Here is a 20957-nt window from a genome sequence, read left to right on the forward strand (position 1 = left end):
ATATCAGACAAAGTAGACTTTAAGGCAGAAAGTATTCCCAGGTAAAAAGAAGGGCATTTAATAATGATGAAAGGGTCAATTCAATAGGAAGATATAATAATCCTTAATGTGTATATGCCTGATAGCATACATTCAAAATAGGAAGTAAAAATTGACAGAAATAAAATGATAAATAGATAAATCCATAATTAGAAATGGATATTTGAGAACATATCTCTCTGTAATTGATAGAACAGGCAGACAAAAATCAGTCACAATATATGAGATGAATAATCTGACCTAATCCGACATTAATAAAGCATTTAAAGAATATTATAGCCAACAACCATGAAAAAGAAAAAAAGAACACATACTATTTAAGTGCAATAGATCATTCACAAAAATAGACCATATTCTGGGCTATAAAGCAAGTCTCAATAAATTTCAAAGGAACAAAGTCATATAAAATATGTTTTGCAAAGATAATGGAATTAAATTAGAAATCAGTAACAAAAAATAATTAGAAATCGTCCAAATATTTGGAAATTAAGCAACACATTTCTAAATTATCTATTGGTCAAAGAAGAAGTCACAAGGTAAATTAGAAACTTTTTTTTTTTTTTTTTTGCGGTACGCGGGCCTCTCACTGCTGTGGCCTCTCCCATTGCGGAGCACAGGCTCCGGATGCACAGGTTCAGCGGCCATGGCTCACGGGCCCAGCCACTCCACGGCATGTGGGATCTTCCCGGACCGGGGCACGAACCCGTGTTCCCTGCATCGGCAGGCGGACTCTCAACCACCGCGCCACCAGGGAAGCCCTAGAAACTATTTTGAACAAATAATAATAACACAAATTAGCAAAATTTTGAGACGTAAGTAAAGCAATGCTTAGTAAGAAATTTATATGTTTAAACACATATGCTGGAAAAGAAGAAAGTTTTAAAATCAAGGAGTTAAGCTTCCACTTCAAGAAACTAGAAAAGGAAAGTAAATTAACAAAAAGTGTGCAAGATGTACACGCTAAAAACTATCAAACAGTGCTCTGAAAAATTAAAGAAGACCTAAATAAATGGAGAGGTATACCACAGGCTTGATATTATTAAGATATCAATTATCCCTAAATTGATCTATAAATTTAATGCTATTCCAATGAAAATCCCAGAAGGCTTAATATTTTGTGCATAGAGATCAATCATCTGATCTATAATTTATTGGGAAATGCAAAGGACACAGACTAGCCAAAACTATTTAAAAAAAAAAGAAAAAAGGAACCAAGTTGGAAGACCTATACTAAAAGATTTTAAACTTACTCTAAGGCTTGGTAATTAAGATAGTGAGGTATTGGCAAAAACACAAACAGATTGATAGAACTAAAGAGAGAGTTCAGAAATAAACACATATATATTTGGTCACTTGATTTACAACAATGACACTCATGCATTTCAAAGAGGAAGGATGGTCTTATTAATAAATGCTGCTAGAGCAACTGGATATTCCTATAGAAAAAAAAAAATATTTGATGCTATCTCTCACCATACACAAAAATCAATTCTGGGTAGATCAAGTGTAAATTTGAAAGCTAAAGCTACCTTGAGATAGACAAAGATTTTTAAAACAGGGAACAAACAGCACTGACCATAAAAATTTTTAATTGATAAATTGGTCATCATCAAAATCTAAAAATCTGCTTATCAAAAGATACTCTTTAGGAAGTGAAAAGGCACTCCAGAGCCTGGAAAAACATATATCTGACAAAGGACTTGTATCCAGAATATATGAAGGGCTCTTACAGTTCAATAATAATAGGACAAACAACCTAATTTTTAAAAAAGGCAAAAGATTTAGGAGATAATTTACAAAATAAAATATCTAGTCAACGAGCATAAAAAAATTATTCAACAACATTACTTATCAGGGAAATGCAAATTAAAAACAAAAGATACTTCTACACACCCTCTTTAATTCTACAGTTAAAGACTGACAGTTTCTAGTGTTGGCAAGATGTGGAGTAATTGAGACTCTCATACGTTGCTCTTTGGCTGTTTCTATTCAAAGTTAAACAAGTGTCTTTTCTATGGCACAGCTACGTCCACAAAAAGACTTATGCTAGACTCTTCATAGCATATTAATTTATAATAGTAAAAAATTAGGAAGCATCCAAGTATTCATCATAAGAGGAACAAATGAATAAGTCATGGTATGTTAATATAAGGGAAATCTACACAACAATAAAAAAGGAATGTACTGATATACACAACAATAAGGATGAAACTGAAAAAGATATTGAGAGCAAAAGAAGCTCGATACAAAGGAGTATATAGTGCAGGATTCCATTTATATGAAGTTTTAGGATAGGCAAAGCTTTTCCACAGTGATAGAAGTTAGCATAATGGTTACCTCAGAGGTTGGTTTTGCCTGGGAAGATACCACAGGAACGTTTTTGGGTAGATAGACATGTTCTACATCTTGATTGGTGGTGGTTACACAGATTTATAAATGTGTAAAATTTTATCAAGTTGTGTTTTTAAGATTTGTGTATTTTATACAAATTATACCTTAAGAAGTAACTTTGCATTTTGAATATGTGATATGTTAAAAATATTCTATAAACTGTATAAATTTGTAAAATTTTGACAATACATTATCTAAAATACAAAAAGAGAAAGAAAAATAAAGGATCTTTAACTTGTATGCAAGAAATGAGTAGCTTGAATGGCTGAATTCCGCTCAAGGTTGTTAATAATAAGTTAATGCTTTGAAGGTCAATATTTACTTCTAAAAGACAGCAATGATTTCTACACAGAAATTTATGTAAAACGCAAATAAGAGAGTATGACAAAGACATAATCAGGCTCAACAGAATATAAACATTTCCAAGAACCAGAAAAGAAGCAGGACATTTAAGAGTGAGAGTCCTGCTGAAGCCAAAGGCATGCTGTGCTCAAGGTAACTACTAAAAAATAAAACCAAAAATCATAATAGAAAAACAATCCTTATTTTACAAAATCTCTGAGGATGTAAAGGGTATATAGAAAAGTTTATCATTTAATGAGAACACAGGAAGAGGAAAAAGGAAATAGATAAAGAGGAGGTTAAACAGAAAACCCAAACTAAGATAGTAGAAATAAGAAAAATTCTAATATATTTCAATGAACTATCTTCACCTATCAAAAGATAGAGATTATCATATCAATTAAAAAAATAAATCTTCATTTATTGAAAGAAGACATACAGATGGCCAGTAGGCACATGAAAAGATTTATCAGCATCAGTAATTATTAAAGAAATGCAAATCAAAACTACAATGCGGTATCACTTCAAACTGGTCAGAGTGACCATCATTAAAAAGTCCACAAATAACAAATGCTGGAGAGGGTATGGCAAAAAGGGAACCCTCTTACACTGTTGGTGGGAATGCAAATTGGTGCAGCCACTATGGAAAACAGTATGGAGATTCCTTAAAGAACTAAAAATAGAGTTGCCATATGATCCTGCAATCCCACTCCTGGGCATAAATCCAGACAAAACTATAATTCGAAAAGATACATGCACTCCAGTGTTCTCAGAAGCACTATTTACAATAGCCAAGACATGGAAACAACCTAAATGTCCGTCAACAGATGAATGGATGAAGATGTGGTACAACTATACAATGGAATATTACTCAGCCATAAAAAAGAAGGAAATAATGCCATTTGCAGCAACATGGATGGTTTACTTCACTTATCATACTAAGTGAAGTAAATCAGAAAGAGAAAGACAAATACCATGTGATATCACTTATATGTGGAATCTAAAATATAATACAAATGAACTTTTCTATGAAACAGAAACAGACTCACAAATATAGAAAACAAATATATGGTTACCAAAGGGGAAAGGCGGTGGAGGAGGGATAAATTAGGAGTTTGGGATTAGCAGATACAAACTACTATACATAAAATAGATAAACAACAAGATCCTACTGTATAGCACAGGGAACTATATTCAATGTCCTGTAATAAACCATAATGGAAAAGAATTTGAAAAAGAATATATATATATATATAACTGAATCACTTTGCTGTACAGTAGAAATTAACACAACATTGTAAGTCAACTGTACTTCAATAAAAAAATTAAAATTAAAAAAAATCTTGGTGTATGCTACATATAGGAGACAAAATTACCAGAAAATCACCCAGAAAGGTTGAAAATAAAAGTATGGAAATAGATATATCCAGCAAGTACTAACCAAAGAAAGCTGATGTAGCAATACTAATATAATAAGATAAAATTTAGAATTAAATGCATTAATAGGGATCAAAAGGAGGACTATAAGGAAATCAAAGGATTCAAGAAGATAGAACATTTATAAACTTCTATGTATCTTAAATAGAGCCTCAAAATATGTGTAGCAAAACTTAACAGAATTATAATGATAAAATCACCAAAAAATCGTATTAAAAGTGTCAGATTTTAACTCATTTCAAGAATATCTAAAGAGACAAAATAATTAACAGGGATAATCTAATCATAATTTGATAACTCAACCAATTTTAAGGAACTGACATTAGACTAGAGTGACCAATCATCCCGGTTAGCCTGGGACTAAGGGGTTAAGTGCTAAAACTGGGAGAGTTAGGTGAACCAGAATGACTGATCATGCAAATTCTCTGTTCACAATGCAAGGAAAACAGAAACCCATAAGTATTTCAGTATGTATCTATAAAAGATAGTAACTCCTGTTTTTACACAAAGTCACTATACCATGATCACACCCCTAATTAACAATTACCGCTTACTATCCGTGGGTAGGCTCAACATCCAGTAACTATTCAAATTTCCAATTGTATCCTAAATGTCATATTTTTTACAAGTTGTTTGAATCAAGCAAACTATGAATATTGCAATTGGTAAATATGTCTTTTACGCTGCTATTGAATCAATAGGTTCTCCTCCATATTTTCTTTTCCTTACAATCTAATTTTTTTAATGAGTTGTTTGTCCTGTGGAATTTTCTACAATTTGGATTTTGCCAATTGCTTATCTGTGGTTTAGTTCCTCTCGCACCTGTAAACTGATAGTTGGAATTAGAGGTTTAATCACATCTAGGTTCAATGTTTCTGGCATGACTATCTCATCCATGACAATATCCATTGAGTTTTTAATTTCAGTTATCGCAGTCTCATTTCAAAAAAAAGTCTATTTGGTTCTTTTTTCAAATCTGCTTGGTCTTTTAAAAATGAATCTCTTGATCCTTACACATATTTTCAATGCCCTCTTTTATTCCTTTAAACACAGTAAACAAACTTATTTAGAATGTTATGTCCAATAATTCCAATGTCTGCAGTCTCTGTGGGTCTGGGTCTCCTGGATCTTGCTCACATGCCTTGTTTCCTTGTGAGCTCACATTCCTCAGAAATGTGTCTGAAGAAATTATGTGAGGTCTGTCTTGAAAGTACTTCAACACAGATACAATAAAGAGACTCAGAGCATCAATTTCTTGAGCCACAAGCCATGGGCCCAGAGGAGGGCCCCAGGAGCAGAATAAAACAGGTGACATATGACTGAGGTCACTACTACACTCTAATTACAAACTGATCACTGTGCCACATGACTCCCAGGAGAGGCAATAGCTTCGAGACCTCTAGTGTCAGCTTCTTCTCTCTGCCCTGGTATGCTACACTTTCCCCATCTTTTCTCACTATACCCTAAGGCTCTGATAGAATCTCCTAGAGGATGAACAAACAAGCAGGGGCCAGGGAATGCCTATCAAGGAGAGATAGCCATGTGTTTAAAAGCAATCTTGACACCCTCTCCAGCACTTATTGTTTGTAGATTTTTTGATGATGGTCATTCTGACCAGTGTGAGGCGATACTGTGGGCAGAAAAGCCAACCCTCCTACACTGTTGGTGGGAATGTAAATTGGTATAGCCACTACGGAGAACAGTATGGAGGTTCCTTAAAAAACTAAGTATAGAGCTACCATATGATCCAGCAATCCCACTACTGGGTATATACCCAGAGAAAACCATAATTCAAAAAGAGACATGTACCACAATGTTCATTGCAGCACTATTTACAATAGCCAGGACATGGGAGCAACCTAAATGTCCATCAATGGATGAAGGGATAAAGAAGATGTGGTACATATACACAATGGAATATTACTCAGCCATAAAAAATGAAATAATGCCATTTGCAGCAACATGGATGGACTTAAGAGTCATACTGAGTGAAGTAAGTCAGAAAAAGACAAATATCATATGATATCACTTATACGTGGAATCTAAAAAAAGGGTACAAATGAACTTATCTACAAAAGAGAAATAGAGTTATAGATGTAGAAAACAAACTTATGGTTACCAGGGGTTAAGTGGGGGGAGGGATAAATTGGGAGATTGGGATTGACATATACACCCTACTATATACAAAATAGATAAGTAATAAAGACCTACTGTATAGCACAGGGAATTCTACTCAATACTCTGTAATGGCCTATATGGGAAAAGAATTTAAAAAAGAGCGGAGATACTTTGTTGTACAGCTGAAACTAACACAACGTTGTAAATCAACTATACTCCAATAAAAATTATAAAAATAAATAAAAGCAGTCTTGAAAAAAGCTTATCAGATTTGCTTCAAATAATACTTAGTTGTAGAGAAAATATGGGAATATAAATGAAAAAACATGATACTCTGTTATATTAAAATCCATTGGTTTAAAAAAAAATGAAAAAAGACAATTATTGAAGCAGGGCCACGGGGCTATGAGCATTCATTTTACTCTTCTGTCTATTTTGTATATGTGTATGTTTGGAGAACTTTGAAATTCTCTGAAATAAAAGAATTTTAAAAAAACAAAACAAAACATTAATAGGTGGTTTTAACAATAAATGATATAAAATAAACTGAAAGATATATTGGAGAAAATGATACAGAAGGTACCAGAAGGAAGAAGAAAGGAAGTGGAGAGAGCAGAGCAGATATTGAACGCTGGAACATAGGAACATAGGACCAGGGATAAAAAATAGAGGAAGAAGGGTAGGAGGGGAGGGGGGCAGTAAAAGGTGAGTGGTCCTGAGAATTTACTTAGAAGGGATAATGTATGCTTTAGGTTTTGTAGATACTCAATACAAAGTCAGAATCCTTCTTTAATGTCTCTGGAAAAAGGGGTGTATGAGATTTGGGGCATATATGGTTCCTGGCAACCACCATCACTTCAAGCAAGGTGCTAGCTGGCAGGCAGGCTTGCCCCATCTTGGTGAAGTGCAACTACTTTCTAAGGGGAGCTGGACGACTCTAACTTCTCTTCTCATCTTCACCTTCTTCACATGGTAGACTAATGGCAAATGTGAAAATAACTAAATATGCAGTGTTTTCAAGTATTCGAGGTGAATGTTATGTTTCTGTAAAAAGCGGACCAACCTTGTCATCTTTAGGTCACAAATATGCTACATTCTTAGTTGACCTGGGGCTAGTCTTCTGTAAAACAAACAAAACCCTTAACTTTAAAATGTCAACAGCAAACCAGAAAAATACTTTCAAGAACATGACAGACAACTGGATAATATAGGTACTATATTAAAGTACACATAATTGTGAAGAAAAAACTGGTAGTTATCCATGATGCTAATTTTCACATTTAGAATATTAATTTTTATAAGTCTTAATAAACTTTATTTTTTAGAGTAGGTTTGTAGAAAAAGTGCAGAGAAAGTATTAATAACTCATGCATAGAGTCTCACCCGTTATTAACGTCTTGCACTAGTGTGGTGCATTTGTTAACATTGGTGAACCAATATTGATACATTATTATTAAATAATGTACATCATTATTAAAGTCCATAGTTTACATTGTGGCTCATTCTCTGTGCTGTATGTTCCATGGGTTTTGACAAATGAATAAGCTCATGTATCCATCATTACGGTATCACAGAGAATAGTTTCACAGTCCCAGAAATGCCCTGAACTCTACCTATTCAAATCTCCCTCCCTTTTCCTGAACCTCTGGCAACCACTGGTCTTTTTATTGTCTCTATAGTCTTGCCTATTTCAGATAGCTGATATTTGGAATCACACCATGTATTTCTCTGTTCAGGTTGCCACAAGAAGATAACACAAACTGGGTGGCTTAAACAGCAGATTTTTTTCTCACAGTTCTGGGGCCTGAGGGCCAATAACAAAGTGCCATCAGGGTTGGTGTTTGGTGAGATCTCTCCTCCTGGCTTGTTGATGGTCTCCATCTTGCTGTGTCCTCACATGGCCTCTTGTCTGTGTGTGGGCAGAGAAAGAGAGAGAGTGCTGGTGTCTTCTCCTCTCTTTTAAGGACACCAGTCCTATCCAATTAGGGCCCCACACTTATGACTTCATTTAACCTTAATTACCTCCCCAAATGCCCTATCTCCAAATACAGTCAAATTGGGGGTTAGAGCTCCAACATTTGAATTTTGGGGGGACACAATCAGTCCATAACATACCATAGGTAGCCTTTTCAAATTGGTTTCTTTCATAAAGCAATAGACACTAAAGGTTCCTTTGTGTCTTTTCATGGTTTAATAGATCATTTCTTTTTATTGTTGAATAATATTCCATTGTTTGGATGTATAACAGTTTGTTTATCCATTCACCTAGTGAAGGACATCTTGGTTGCTTTCAAGTTTCGGCAATCACGAATAAAGCTGCTATAAACATTCATGTGCAGATTTTTGGGTGGACATGTTTTCAACTCATTTAGGTAAATTCCTAGGAGCAACATGACTGGATTTATGGAGCCTATGTTTATCTTTGTAAAAAACTGCCAAACTCTCTCCCAAGGTAGCTACAACATTTTGCATTCCCACCAGCAATGACCAAGAGTTCCTGTTGCTCTGCATCCTCACCAGCATTTGTTGTTGTCAGTGTTTTGGGTTTTAGCCATTCTAATAGGTGTGTAGTGGTTATTTTAACTTGTAATTTTTCTTTTCTTTTTTTTTTTTTTTGCAGTACGCGGGCCTCTCACTGTTGTGGCCTCTCCCGTTGCGGAGCACAGGCTCCGGACGCGCAGGCTCAGCGGCCATGGATCACGGGCCCAGCCGCTCCACGGCATGTGGGATCTTCCCAGACCGGAGCACGAACCCATGTCCCCTGCATCGGCAGGCGGACTCTCAACCATTGCGCCACCAGGGAAGCCCTCTTTTTTTTTTTTTTTTTTAGCTGCACCACACTACTTGCAGCATCTTAGTTCCCTGACCAGGGATCGAACCCCAGTCCATGGCAGTGAAAGTGCCGAGTCCTAAACACTGGAACACCAGGGGATTCCCTAACTTGTAATTTTCTAAGGATATATGATATTGAGCATCTTCTCATATGCTTATCTGCCATCTGTATGTATTCTTTGGTGAGATGTCTGTCCAAATTTTTTGCCCATGTTTTAATTGGTTGTCTCGTTATTATTGAGTTTTAAGAGTTCTTTGTATATTTTGGATACCAGCCCTTTACCAGATGAGTTTTGCAAATATTTTCTCCCAGTTTGTGGCTTGTCGTTTCATTCTCTTAATGGTGTCCTTCACAGAGCAGATGTTTTAAATTTTAATGGAATCCAACTTATCAAGTTTTCCTTTCACTGATCACACTTTTGATGTTGTACCTAAAACTCATCACCAAACCCAACGTCACCTAGATTTTCTCCTTTTTATCTTCTAGAAATTTCATAATTTTGCATTTTTACATCTATAATCCATTTTGAATTAATTTTGGGATGACTGTAAGGTCTGTGGCTAGATGATGATGATGATGATGATGATGATGATGATGATGATGATGATTTGCATGTGGATATCCAGTAGTTCCAGCATCACTTGTTGCAAAGATTATCCTTTCTCCACGGAATTGCTTTTGCTCCCATGTCAAAGATCAGTTACTATATTTGTGTGGATCTATTTCTGGACTCTCTATTCTGTTCTACTGATCTGTTTATCTATTATTTCACCAATACCTCACTGTCTTCATCCAGGTAATGTCAGTCCCCTGACTTTGTTCCTCTTCAGTGTCGTATTGGCTCGTATGGGTCTTTTGCCTTTCCATATAAACTTTTGAATCAGTTTGTTGATATCTACAGAATAATTTTCCAGGATTTTGACTGAGAATGTGTGGAATCCATAAATTAAGTTGAGAAGAACTAACATCTTGTGTCTCCCCATTTATTTAGATATTCTTTTATTTCTTTCACCAGCATTTTGTAGTTTCTGTCATATAGATCTTGTATATATTTTGTTAAATTTTTACCTAAGTATCTGTTAAAAATTTTTTTTGAGGCTAATGTAAATAGTGTTGTTTTTATAACTTCAAATTCCAATTGTTCATTGCTGGCATATAGGAAAGTAATCTTGTATCCTGCAACTTTGCTGTAATTGCTTATTAGTTCCAGCAGTTTTTTTGATTGATTCTTTGGTATTTTCTACATAGACATTCATGCCATCTGGAAACAAAGACTGTTTCATTTCTTTCTTTCCATTCTGTATACTTTATTTATTTTCTTGTCTCATTGCATTAGCTAGGACTTCCAGTATGATGTTAGATAGGAAAGGAGACATCCTTGTTCCCAATTTTAGGGGGAAAGCATTTAGTTTCTCACCATGAAGTATGGTCTTCGCTATAGGTTTTTCTTTTATAGATGTTCTTTATCAAGTTAAGGAAGTTCCTCTGCATTCCTAGTTTGCTGAGAGCTTTGATCATGAATGGATGTTGAATATGTCAAATGTTTTTCAGCATCTATTGATATGATTATATGATTTTTCTTCTTTAATCTGTTGATGTGGTGTATTACATTATTTGATTTTTTTGAATGTTGAACTAGCCTGGCATACCTGGAACAAATCCCATTTGGTTGTAGTGAAGTATACTGACGTCTGCAACTTTCTTTGAAACGTACTTAAAATAAAAATAAGATGGATAGAGTGATTTGTTTGAAAGATTTATAATACATTGTTGGAAAAATTATAAATCTAAATGGTCAAGGACTGTAGAAATAAAACAAATATAAAAGCAGAAGTGATTTGATTTATGGTGTTTTTGTTATTGTGGATATTTTTTCTCTTTTCAATTTAGAGTGCCCTGAGTGTTGCTAAATTTAAAAAAAATATATCAGTGGTAAATTCCCACTGAATTTTTAAAAACTCCTTCTTATTCCCTAAGAATATGTTCCTGTTTTAAAACCCACTTTCTCATTTTCAGCCTAAAGGTCAAAATTTCAACTAATATAACTGTTTTTCACTAACGGCAGTAATACTCCTTCTCTGACCCTGTTGCTTTTTTTTCTTATTGACTTAAAAAAATCTATTTTAATAATTAATTCAAAATTTTCCTAATGTTCTAATTTTATAAGGACATTCTAGGTACCACGGACAGAAACAAAGGGGTTAAACGTGTAGTGAAGTAGAACAGTGTCCACCAGCCACTCACCACATGTCTGTTCATCACTACTGGGATGTGGGGAATGATTTCTTTGATCTTGTTATGCATTTGGGTTGCTCTTTTACTGCAACTCTGAAAAACATTTTTTAAGAGAAAAGAGGACTAAATTACCCAGCAAGAATGTTTTTAATAAACAGAGTTCAAATTCAAACATCTTAGTCCAGAAATATCAAAGGAAATGTTTATGGTTGCATTTTTCTCAGTTGTTTTTCAGCCTTAACTTAGAGAAAGGATTTGACATTTCAAATGAATAAGCTCAAGTACCCACAATATTCCAGTTATTGTGCTAGACACATTTTGGAAATGTAACAATGAAATAGATTACGTCCTTGTTTCACAGTGCAGAAATCCCACTATTTCAAACATCTCCTTATGCAGACTGTAAGAGCAGCCAGCAGAAGGAGAGAGGATAGTAGAGCTGACTGTGTAGAGAAGGGGCATGTGAGCTTAGATGCAAGGCAGCTTCAGGGAAAAGGTTTTTTAGGAAAGGAGGGTATATTAGGGTTCTACAGAGAAATAGAACAAATTTCTATTTGTATATACAGGGAGAAAGACTTACTTTAAGGAACTGGCTTCTGTGATTATGGACTTGGCAAGTCCAAAATCTTCAGGGTAGGCTGGTAGACTGAAGACCCAGACAAGAGTTGTAGTTTCAGTCCTAAGAATTTCATCTTCAAAGAAGTTTGATTGACAACATACTTCACTAGAACAGAAAAAGCAAATGACAGAGACAAGACCTCCTGAGGCATAACCATTACATCCACTGACAGACTCCTTAAAAAAAAAAATTCGTCTTCTTCCAGAGAGGCCAACCTTCTACTGATTGGAGGCCCACCCCCCTAATGGAGTGTAATCTGCTTTACTCAAAGTCTACTGATTTTTAATCACATCTAAAAAATATCTCCACAGAAATATCTAGAATCATATTTGACCAAATAACTGGGTACCATGCATGGTCTACTCGAGCTGACACTTAAAAGTAACCATCACAAAGGGAAAAGCATGTGCTCAGGCTTAGGGAAGAACTGAAGACTTGTCACAGGGATCATCTGTAGTAGGGATCATTCATGAAGCAAGGTTAGAGAGAAGGGAGGGGGTGTGATCAAGGGCACAGGTAGAGGGGTTGGGCTCAGAAAGAAGTATGGTAAAGGATGGGTTAGGTGTTGGAAGACTTTTGAGATGAAGAGAAAAAAGCTGGAAAAAACTCACTTTAGACAACTTCCATCTCTCAGGGAAAAATGAGATATTTGTTGGGAGGGAGGGCTGGGGGTCGGTGGCAGCTAAAAGCACATCCTGGGGACGAGAATAAGGTTTGAGGATGTAGAAATTATTAGAGAATAGCACTGAGAATAATTTTTATGCTTTAAGAAATCTTGAAGCTAAGTCAGATTTCTCCTTTTTCTTTTCTGTTCTTTTTTCCCAGCATGATCTCTAAAAGAGGAACTGTGGGATTATACCAGCTGGAATTGGAATCCCAGGACCCCACTCACTACTCCAATATGTGACCTTTGGAAAATAACGTAAACTCTCAGAGTCTCTGTTGTAAAGAGTAAATAAAATGACCTATGTGAAAGTGTCTGCAACAGTGGGGAGTACTTAACTGGGGTGATTCTGCCCCTCAAAGGACATTTGACAACGTCTAGAGACATTTTGGTTGTCACAGCTGGTGGAGGTGTGCTATTGGCATCAAGTGGGTAGAGGCCAGGGATGCTGTTTAACGGTATTCAATGTACAGGACGGCCCTCAACAACAAAGAATCATCCGGTCCAAAATTTCAGTAGTGCTGAGGTTGAGAAACCCTGTTTAGAACAATGCCTAAGGCATTATAAACAGTAAATGTTGGTTTCTGTTTTTCTATTAATCATGGCAAATCAAATGGAATAGAATTTTTACCCAGAAATGGCCACATCTGAAGGTTTATTTTCTAAAATATTTAAAGTAATCTGCTGTTTGAAGAAGATTAAAATGTAATTTAGAGACCAAAAAAAGAGGAAATTCTATTCAGAAATAAATAAAATTCTTATACAAATAAAATATGAAGAAACCCCCCAACGAATTCAAGAAATGCCCAAAGTCTAACTCATTATAAAAGGGCGCCTGTAGTTCCTTTTGAAAAGCTCTGGGGCTAGGACAGACTTGCTCTAAGGTTTTATGTGGAATCAATCAAACTTTGAGGGAAACTTTCAACTGATTGGGATTTGCATTTTTACACTTATTTATACATTTTCCCTATATCAATGATTTATTTTAGAAATAAAACAGACAACATGGCAAATTGAATTGTTAAGTTTTATCCAACTTATATGGAATTTCTTAGCTAAAAATAAAACAGAAACACCTTAAGCAACTTCAGTGCCGACACAGTACAGCTCTACCTGAAATATCTCAGTATTTCTTGTTTCTCCAGGAGTGGAGACACTAAACAAATATACAAATATAAGGTGATTTTAATTCCTCTAAATCGATTTGACCCTCTTTGTATCCAAAGTTCAAATAATTTCTATTATATTTTGATGGGGCTGGGAGGGACGGTGGCTCTGTAAATCTTACCTAGCACTTAGTAATGTTATCACACCTAAATCCCACCTTCGTTTCATCTTTTTCTTTACATTGTGAGCAAAACTTGCAAAAATAAAACTTACCAAACTTGCAAAAACGTGCCCCTCGAAAGGCTTTTACTTGTTAAACACGATCAGAAGGCTTGCAAATGACTTAAATTTGATGGTAAGTTTTGAACTAAGAAGTCTGATCAGCTAAAAATAGGATGAGAAAGAAACTGAGCCCTGATGCCTGCTCACTGGCCAGTGGCCCAGAATCCCTTCCTTGGCCTTAAGTAACTGATTAAAGTCTAAAGCAAAGGAGAGGGAGCGTTATCATTGGAACTGGACAGAAAAGTATCTGGCGGTTCAGGAGGCACTGAAGGCCATGGCTGAAACTATCAATCATGTCACACTTGTGAGCAGGGTAGGGGTAAAGTATTCTCTCAAAGGACTAAAAATAGTAGCTGTCATCTAAGGAGAGCCTCCCAGGGGCCAGACACTTCATGGATATTCTTTCATTTGATCCTAGCAACAACATTTCAGTGTTAAGATGATCTTTCCCATTTTTCAAATAAGAAAAATCAGGCGGAGAGAGAGAGATTAAGTAAATGGCCTGAGTTCACCCAGCTGGGAAATAGCCATGGCACGATTTAAATATAAAATGAGAGGAATATTGAGATGATTGAAAAGTATACCTCGATTTGTGCTTGTCTACAATGAAAAGAGATCTCTTGTGGGTTTTTACAAAATTAATAAACTTCATTTGTTAAGCAGTTTTAGGTTCACATATTGTGGGGAGTTTATACCAATTTTATAAATAATCTGTAACTCTAAGAAATTAAAATCAACTGGAATCCCTCAGACCCCATGTATCCATTTCATGCACCTTTTCAATGGTTACACACACATACGCAATTCGACAAAAATAAAATATGCATTCTTTAAAAATCCAAAGATCACGTTTTATAATATAGTTGGTTTCTTTTTATTTTTGGGGGGTTTTCTCCTACTTCCTTCAGCGTCCACTTACTCCCACGTTCTATTACTATAATGATTCCCATCCTTTTTCCTTTGTTCATATGATCATAATCAAACATACACACGTACGTATATACGAATGAATACACACCTCTCTGCATATACATACATACGTAGGTTGGGGGTTGTTGCTTTTTCATTAATGGAATCATCTCATAAATGTTCCTCAGTGCATTTTACCTAAATACACTCAGAGGAAACCCCTGCGTGGCAGCTGGTTTGGATCTGACTTATTCCTGACAATGGCAGTACAGTGTCGCAGAGCATGGACATACCGTGGTATCTTCAACCATTTTCCTCTGATGGGCACTCACTTGGTTTCTATTTTTCTGCTACTAAACAAAAACTGTTGTAATAAAGACCGCTGTGCATAGCCTTGACTTATTTTGAGCCCCGAAATTCTCCCTTTCCTTCATTCACCCTCCGCGTTCAGTCACCAGCTCCCTCAATTCTACCCCCAACCTATCTTCGGAATCTATCCTCTCCCCACCTCCAGGGCTCCTGCCCCGTTGGAATGTTCTTGATGTTTAGTGTAAACTATTGTAGTCCCTAAGCTGATCTTTCTACTTTTGATCTTTAATCCTTCTCTTTCACTTTATCTCCCTCTCACAGTTACAAATCTTTCAGCTTCCAAGATTATTTTTCTAACACTCAAACTGATCTTATCTCTTCTGCTAGCTCCCTACCGTGTAAATAGTACAGTTAGCTAAGAGAAACTGTCACGCATGGAGATAACAAAAGGAAACCAGTATTCAGACTGGATACAGGGCAGATAAAAAGGAGTGGAAGCAACTGTCAAGTTCAAGAAGGGCTGGGCCACCTCATTTGTTGGCTCCTACTTGGCTTCAACAGACTCTTGCCAGGAGGGAATGTGAACTTGACTTGTGTCATCTTCTAATTTTTCACAGAAAAATCCTAGAAATCAGGATTTTCACAGTAACCTTCCAACTGATTAGCTATACCAAAACTTCTGCAATCTGAAACATGGGTCCTAAGATCAAAGGTGGCCCAGTCTTCGTGTGTTATTTCCAGCGCTCACCGCTCCTCCCTTCATACCCTTCACTCCACCCTCTGGTGATCATTCCCTGTTTGTTGACTTCAATGTTATGAAGGCTGTTTGACCTAACTGATGCTTTGCCTCTAGTCAGAGTTGGGGTACAATGAGAACAGAAGGGAAAGCATAACACAGAGAAGAAGCTGACATTAGAGGTCCCTGGGTCTCTTATCTGGGGGTCACATAGAGGCACAGAAATCAGCTTGCGGGGAGCTTCTGGGAAGATGGCGGAAGAGTAAGACGCGGAGATCACCTTCCTCCCCACAGATACACCAGAAATACATCTACACGTGGAACAACTCCTACAGAACACCTACTGAACGCTGGCAGAAGACCTCAGACCTCCCAAAAGGCAAGAAACTCCCCACGTACCTGGGTAGGGCAAAAGAAAAAAGAATAAACAGAGACAAAAGAATAGGAACGGGACCTACACCAGTGGGAGGGAGCTGTGAAGGAGGAAAGGTTTCCAAACACTAGAAGCCCCTTCGCGGGTGGAGACTGCGGGTGGCGGACGGGGAAAGCTTCGGAGCCGCGTAGGAGAGCACAGCAACGGGGGTGGTCGGGGCAAAGCGGAGAGATTCCCGCGCAGAGGATCGGTGCCGACCAGCGCTCACCAGCCTGAGAGGCTTGTCTGCTCACCCGCCAGGGCGGGCGGGGCTGAGAGCTGAGGCTTGGGCTTCTGTTGGAGCGTTGGGGCGCAGGGAGAGGACTGGCGGCGTGTACACAGCCTGCAGTGGGTTACTGTGCCACGGCTGGCCGGGAGGGAGTCCGGGAGGTCTGGAGCTGCCGAAGAGGCAAGAGACGTTTTCTTACCTCTTTGTTTCCTGGTGCGCGAGAAGAGGGGATTAAGAGCGCTGCTTAAAGAAGCTCCAGAGACGGGCGTGAGCCGCGGCTAAAAGCGCGGACCCCAGAGACGGGCATGAGACGCTAAGGCCGCCGCTGCTGCCACCAAGAAGCCTGTGTGTGAGCACTGGTCACTAACCACACCCCCCTTCCGGGGAGCCTGTGCAGCCCGCCACTGCCAGGGTCCCGGGATCCAGGGACAACTTCCCGGGAAGAACGCACGGCGCGCCTCAGGCTGGTGCAACGTCACGCCGGCCTCTGCCGCCGTGGGCCCGCCCCGCACGCCGTGCCCCTCCCCCCCCCCCCCCCCCCCCCCCGGCCTGAGTGAGCCAGAGGCCCCGAATCAGCGGCTCCTTTAGCCCCGTCCTGTCTGAACGAGGAACAGACGCCCTCCAGCGACCTACGCGCAGAGGCGGGGCCAAATCCAAAGCTGAGCCCAGGGAGCTGTGCGAACAAAGAAGAGAAAGGGAAATTGCTCTCAGCAGCCTCAGGAGCAGCGGATTAAAGCTGCACAATCAACTTGATGTGCCCTGCATCTGTGGAATATCTGAATAGACAACGAATCACCCCAAATTAAGGAGGTGAACTTTGAGAACAAGATTTATGATTTTTTTCCCCTTTTCCTCTTTTTGTGAGTGTGTATGTGTATGCTTCTGTGTGAGATTTTGTCTGTATAGCTTTGCTTCCACCATTTGTCCTAGGGTTCTATCTGTCCGTTTTTTTTCTCTTAATAATTATTTTTTTATTTTAATAACTTTATTATATTTTATCTTATTTTACTTTATCTTCTTTCTTTCTTTTTTTCCTTACTTCCCTCCTTCCTTCCTTCCTCCCTCACTCCCTCTCTCCCTCCCTCCCTTCTTTCTTTCTTGCTTTCTTTCTACTTCTACTAATTCTTTCTTTCTACTTTTTCTCCCTTTTATTCTGAGCCGTGTGGATGAAAGGCTCTTGGTGCTGCAGCCAGGAGTCAATGCTGTGCCTCTGACGTAGGAGAGCCAACTTCAGGACACTGGTCCACAAGAGACCTCCCAGCTCCACATAATATCAAACGGCGAAAATCTCCCAGAGATCTCCATCTCATCACCAGCACCCAGCTTCACTCAACGACCAGCAAGCTACAGTGCTGGACATCCTATGCCAAGCAACTAGCAAGACAGGAACACAACCCCACCCATTAGCAGAGAGGCTGCCTAAAATCATAATAAGTCCACAGACACCCCAAAACACACCACCAGACGTGGACCTGCCCACCAGAAAGACAAGATCCAGCCTCATCCACCAGAACACAGGCACTAGTCCCCTCCACCAGGAAGCCTACATAACCCACTGAACCAACCTTAGCCACTGGAGACAGACACCAAAAACAACGGGAACTACAAACCTACAGCCTGCAAAAAGGAGACCCCAAACACAGTAAGATAAGCAAAATGAGGAGACAGAAAAACACACAGCAGATGAAGGAGCAAGATAAAAACCCACCAGACCTAACAAATGAAGAGGAAATAGGCAGTCTACCTGAAAAAGAATTCAGAATAATGATAGTAAAGATGATCCAAAATCTTGGAAATAGAATAGACAAAATGCAAGAAACATTTAACAAGGACCTAGAAGAACTAAAGATGAAACAAGCAATGATGAACAACACAATAAATGAAATGAAAAAAACTCTAGATGGGATCAATAGCAGAATAACTGAGGCAGAAGAACGGATAAGTGACCTGGAAGATAAAATAGTGGAAATAACTACTGCAGAGCAGAATAAAGAAAAAAGAATGAAAATAACTGAGGACAGTCTCAGAGACCTCTGGGACAACATTAAACACACCAACATTCGAATTATAGGGGTTCCAGAAGAAGAAGAGAAAAAGAATGGGACTGAGAAAATATCTGAAGAGATTATGGTTGAAAACTTCCCTAATATGGGAAAGGAAATAGTTAATCAAGTCCAGGAAGCACAGAGAGTCCCATACAGGATAAATCCAAGGAGAAATACGCCAAGACACATATTAATCAAACTGTCAAAAATTAAATACAAAGAAAACATATTAAAAGCAGCAAGGGAAAAACAACAAATAACACACACGGGAATCCCCATAAGGTTAACAGCTGATCTTTCAGCAGAAACTCTGCAAGCCAGAAGGGACTGGCAGGACATATTTAAAGTGATGAAGGAGAAGAACCTGCAACCAAGATTACTCTACCCAGCAAGGATCTCATTCAGATTTGATGGAGAAATTAAACCTTTACAGACAAGCAAAAGCTGAGAGAGTTCAGCACCACAAAACCAGCTCTACAACAACTGCTAAAGGAACTTCTCTAGGCAGGAAACACAAGAGAAGGAAAAGAACTACAATAACAAACCCAAAACAATTAAGAAAATGGGAATAGGAGCATACATATCGATAATTACCTTAAATGTAAATGGACTAAATGCTCCCACCAAAAGACACAGATTGGCTGAATGGATACAAAAACAAGACCCATATATTTGCTGTCTACAAGAGACCCACTTCAGACCTAGAGACACATACAGACTGAAAATAACAGGATGGAAAAAGATATTTCATGCAAATGCAAACCAAAAGAAAGCTGGAGTAGCAATTCTCATATCAGACAAAATAGACTTAAAAATAAAGACTATTAGAAGAGACAAAGAAGGACACTACATAATGATCAAGGGATCGATCCAAGAAGAAGATATAACAATTGTAAATATTTATGCACCCAACATAGGAGCACCTCAATACATAAGGCAAATACTAACAGCCATAAAAGGGGAAATCGACAGTCACACATTCATAGTAGGGGACTTTAACACCCCACTTTTACCCATGGACAGATCATCCAAAATGTAAATAAATAAGGAAACACAAGCTTTAAATTATACATTAAACATGATGGACTTAATTGATATTTATAGGACATTCCATCCAAAAACAACAGAATACACATTTTTCTCAAGTGCTCATGGCACATTCTCCAGGATAGATCATACCTTGGGTCACAAATCAAGCCTCGGTAAATTTAAGAAAATTGAAATTTTATCAAGTATCTTTTCCGACCACAACGCTATGAGACTTGATATCAATTACAGGAAAATATCTGTAAAAAAATACAAACACATGGAGGCTAAACAATACACTACTTAATAACAAAGTGATCACTGAAGAAATCAAAGAGGAAATAAAAAAATACCTAGAAACAAATGACAATGGAGACACGACGACCCAAAATCTATGGGATGCAGCAAAAGCAGTTCTAAGAGGGAAGTTTATAGCAATACAATCCTACCTTAAGAAACAGGAAACATCTCGAATAAACAACCTAACCTTGCACCTAAAGCAATTAGAGAAAGAAGAACAAAAAAACCCCAAAGTTAGCAGAAGAAAGGAAATCATAAAAATCAGATCAGAAATAAATGAAAAAGAAATGAAGGAAATGATAGCAAAGATCAATAAAACTAAAAGCTGGTTCTTTGAGAAGATAAACAAAATAGATAAACCATTAGCCAGACTCATCAAGAAAAAAAGGGAGAAGACTCAAATCAATAGAATTAGAAATGAAAAGGGAGAAGTATCAACTGACACTACAGAAATACAAAAGATCATGAGAGATTACTGCAAGCAACTCTATGCCAATAAAATGGACAACCTGGAAGAAATGGACAAATTCTTAGAAATGCACAACCTGCCAAGACTGAATCAGGAATAAATAGAAAATATGAACAGATCAATCACAAGCACTGAAATTGAAACTGTGATTAAAAATCTTCCAACCAAAAAAAGCCCAGGACCAGATGGCTTCACAGGTGAATTCTATCAAATATTTAGAGAAGAGCTAACACCTATGCTTCTCAAACTCTTCTAAAATATAGCAGAGGGAGGAACACTCCCAAACTCATTCTACGAGGCCACCATCACCCTGATACCAAAACCAGACAAGGATGTCACAAAGAAAGAAAACTACAGGCCAATATCACTGATGAACATAGATGCAAAAATCCTCAACAAGATACTAGCAAACAGAATCCAACAGCACATTAAACGGATCATACACCATGGTCAAG

Source organism: Grampus griseus (assembly GCF_964374135.1).
Source record: "Grampus griseus genome assembly, chromosome: 13".
Taxonomy (NCBI): domain Eukaryota; kingdom Metazoa; phylum Chordata; class Mammalia; order Artiodactyla; family Delphinidae; genus Grampus; species Grampus griseus.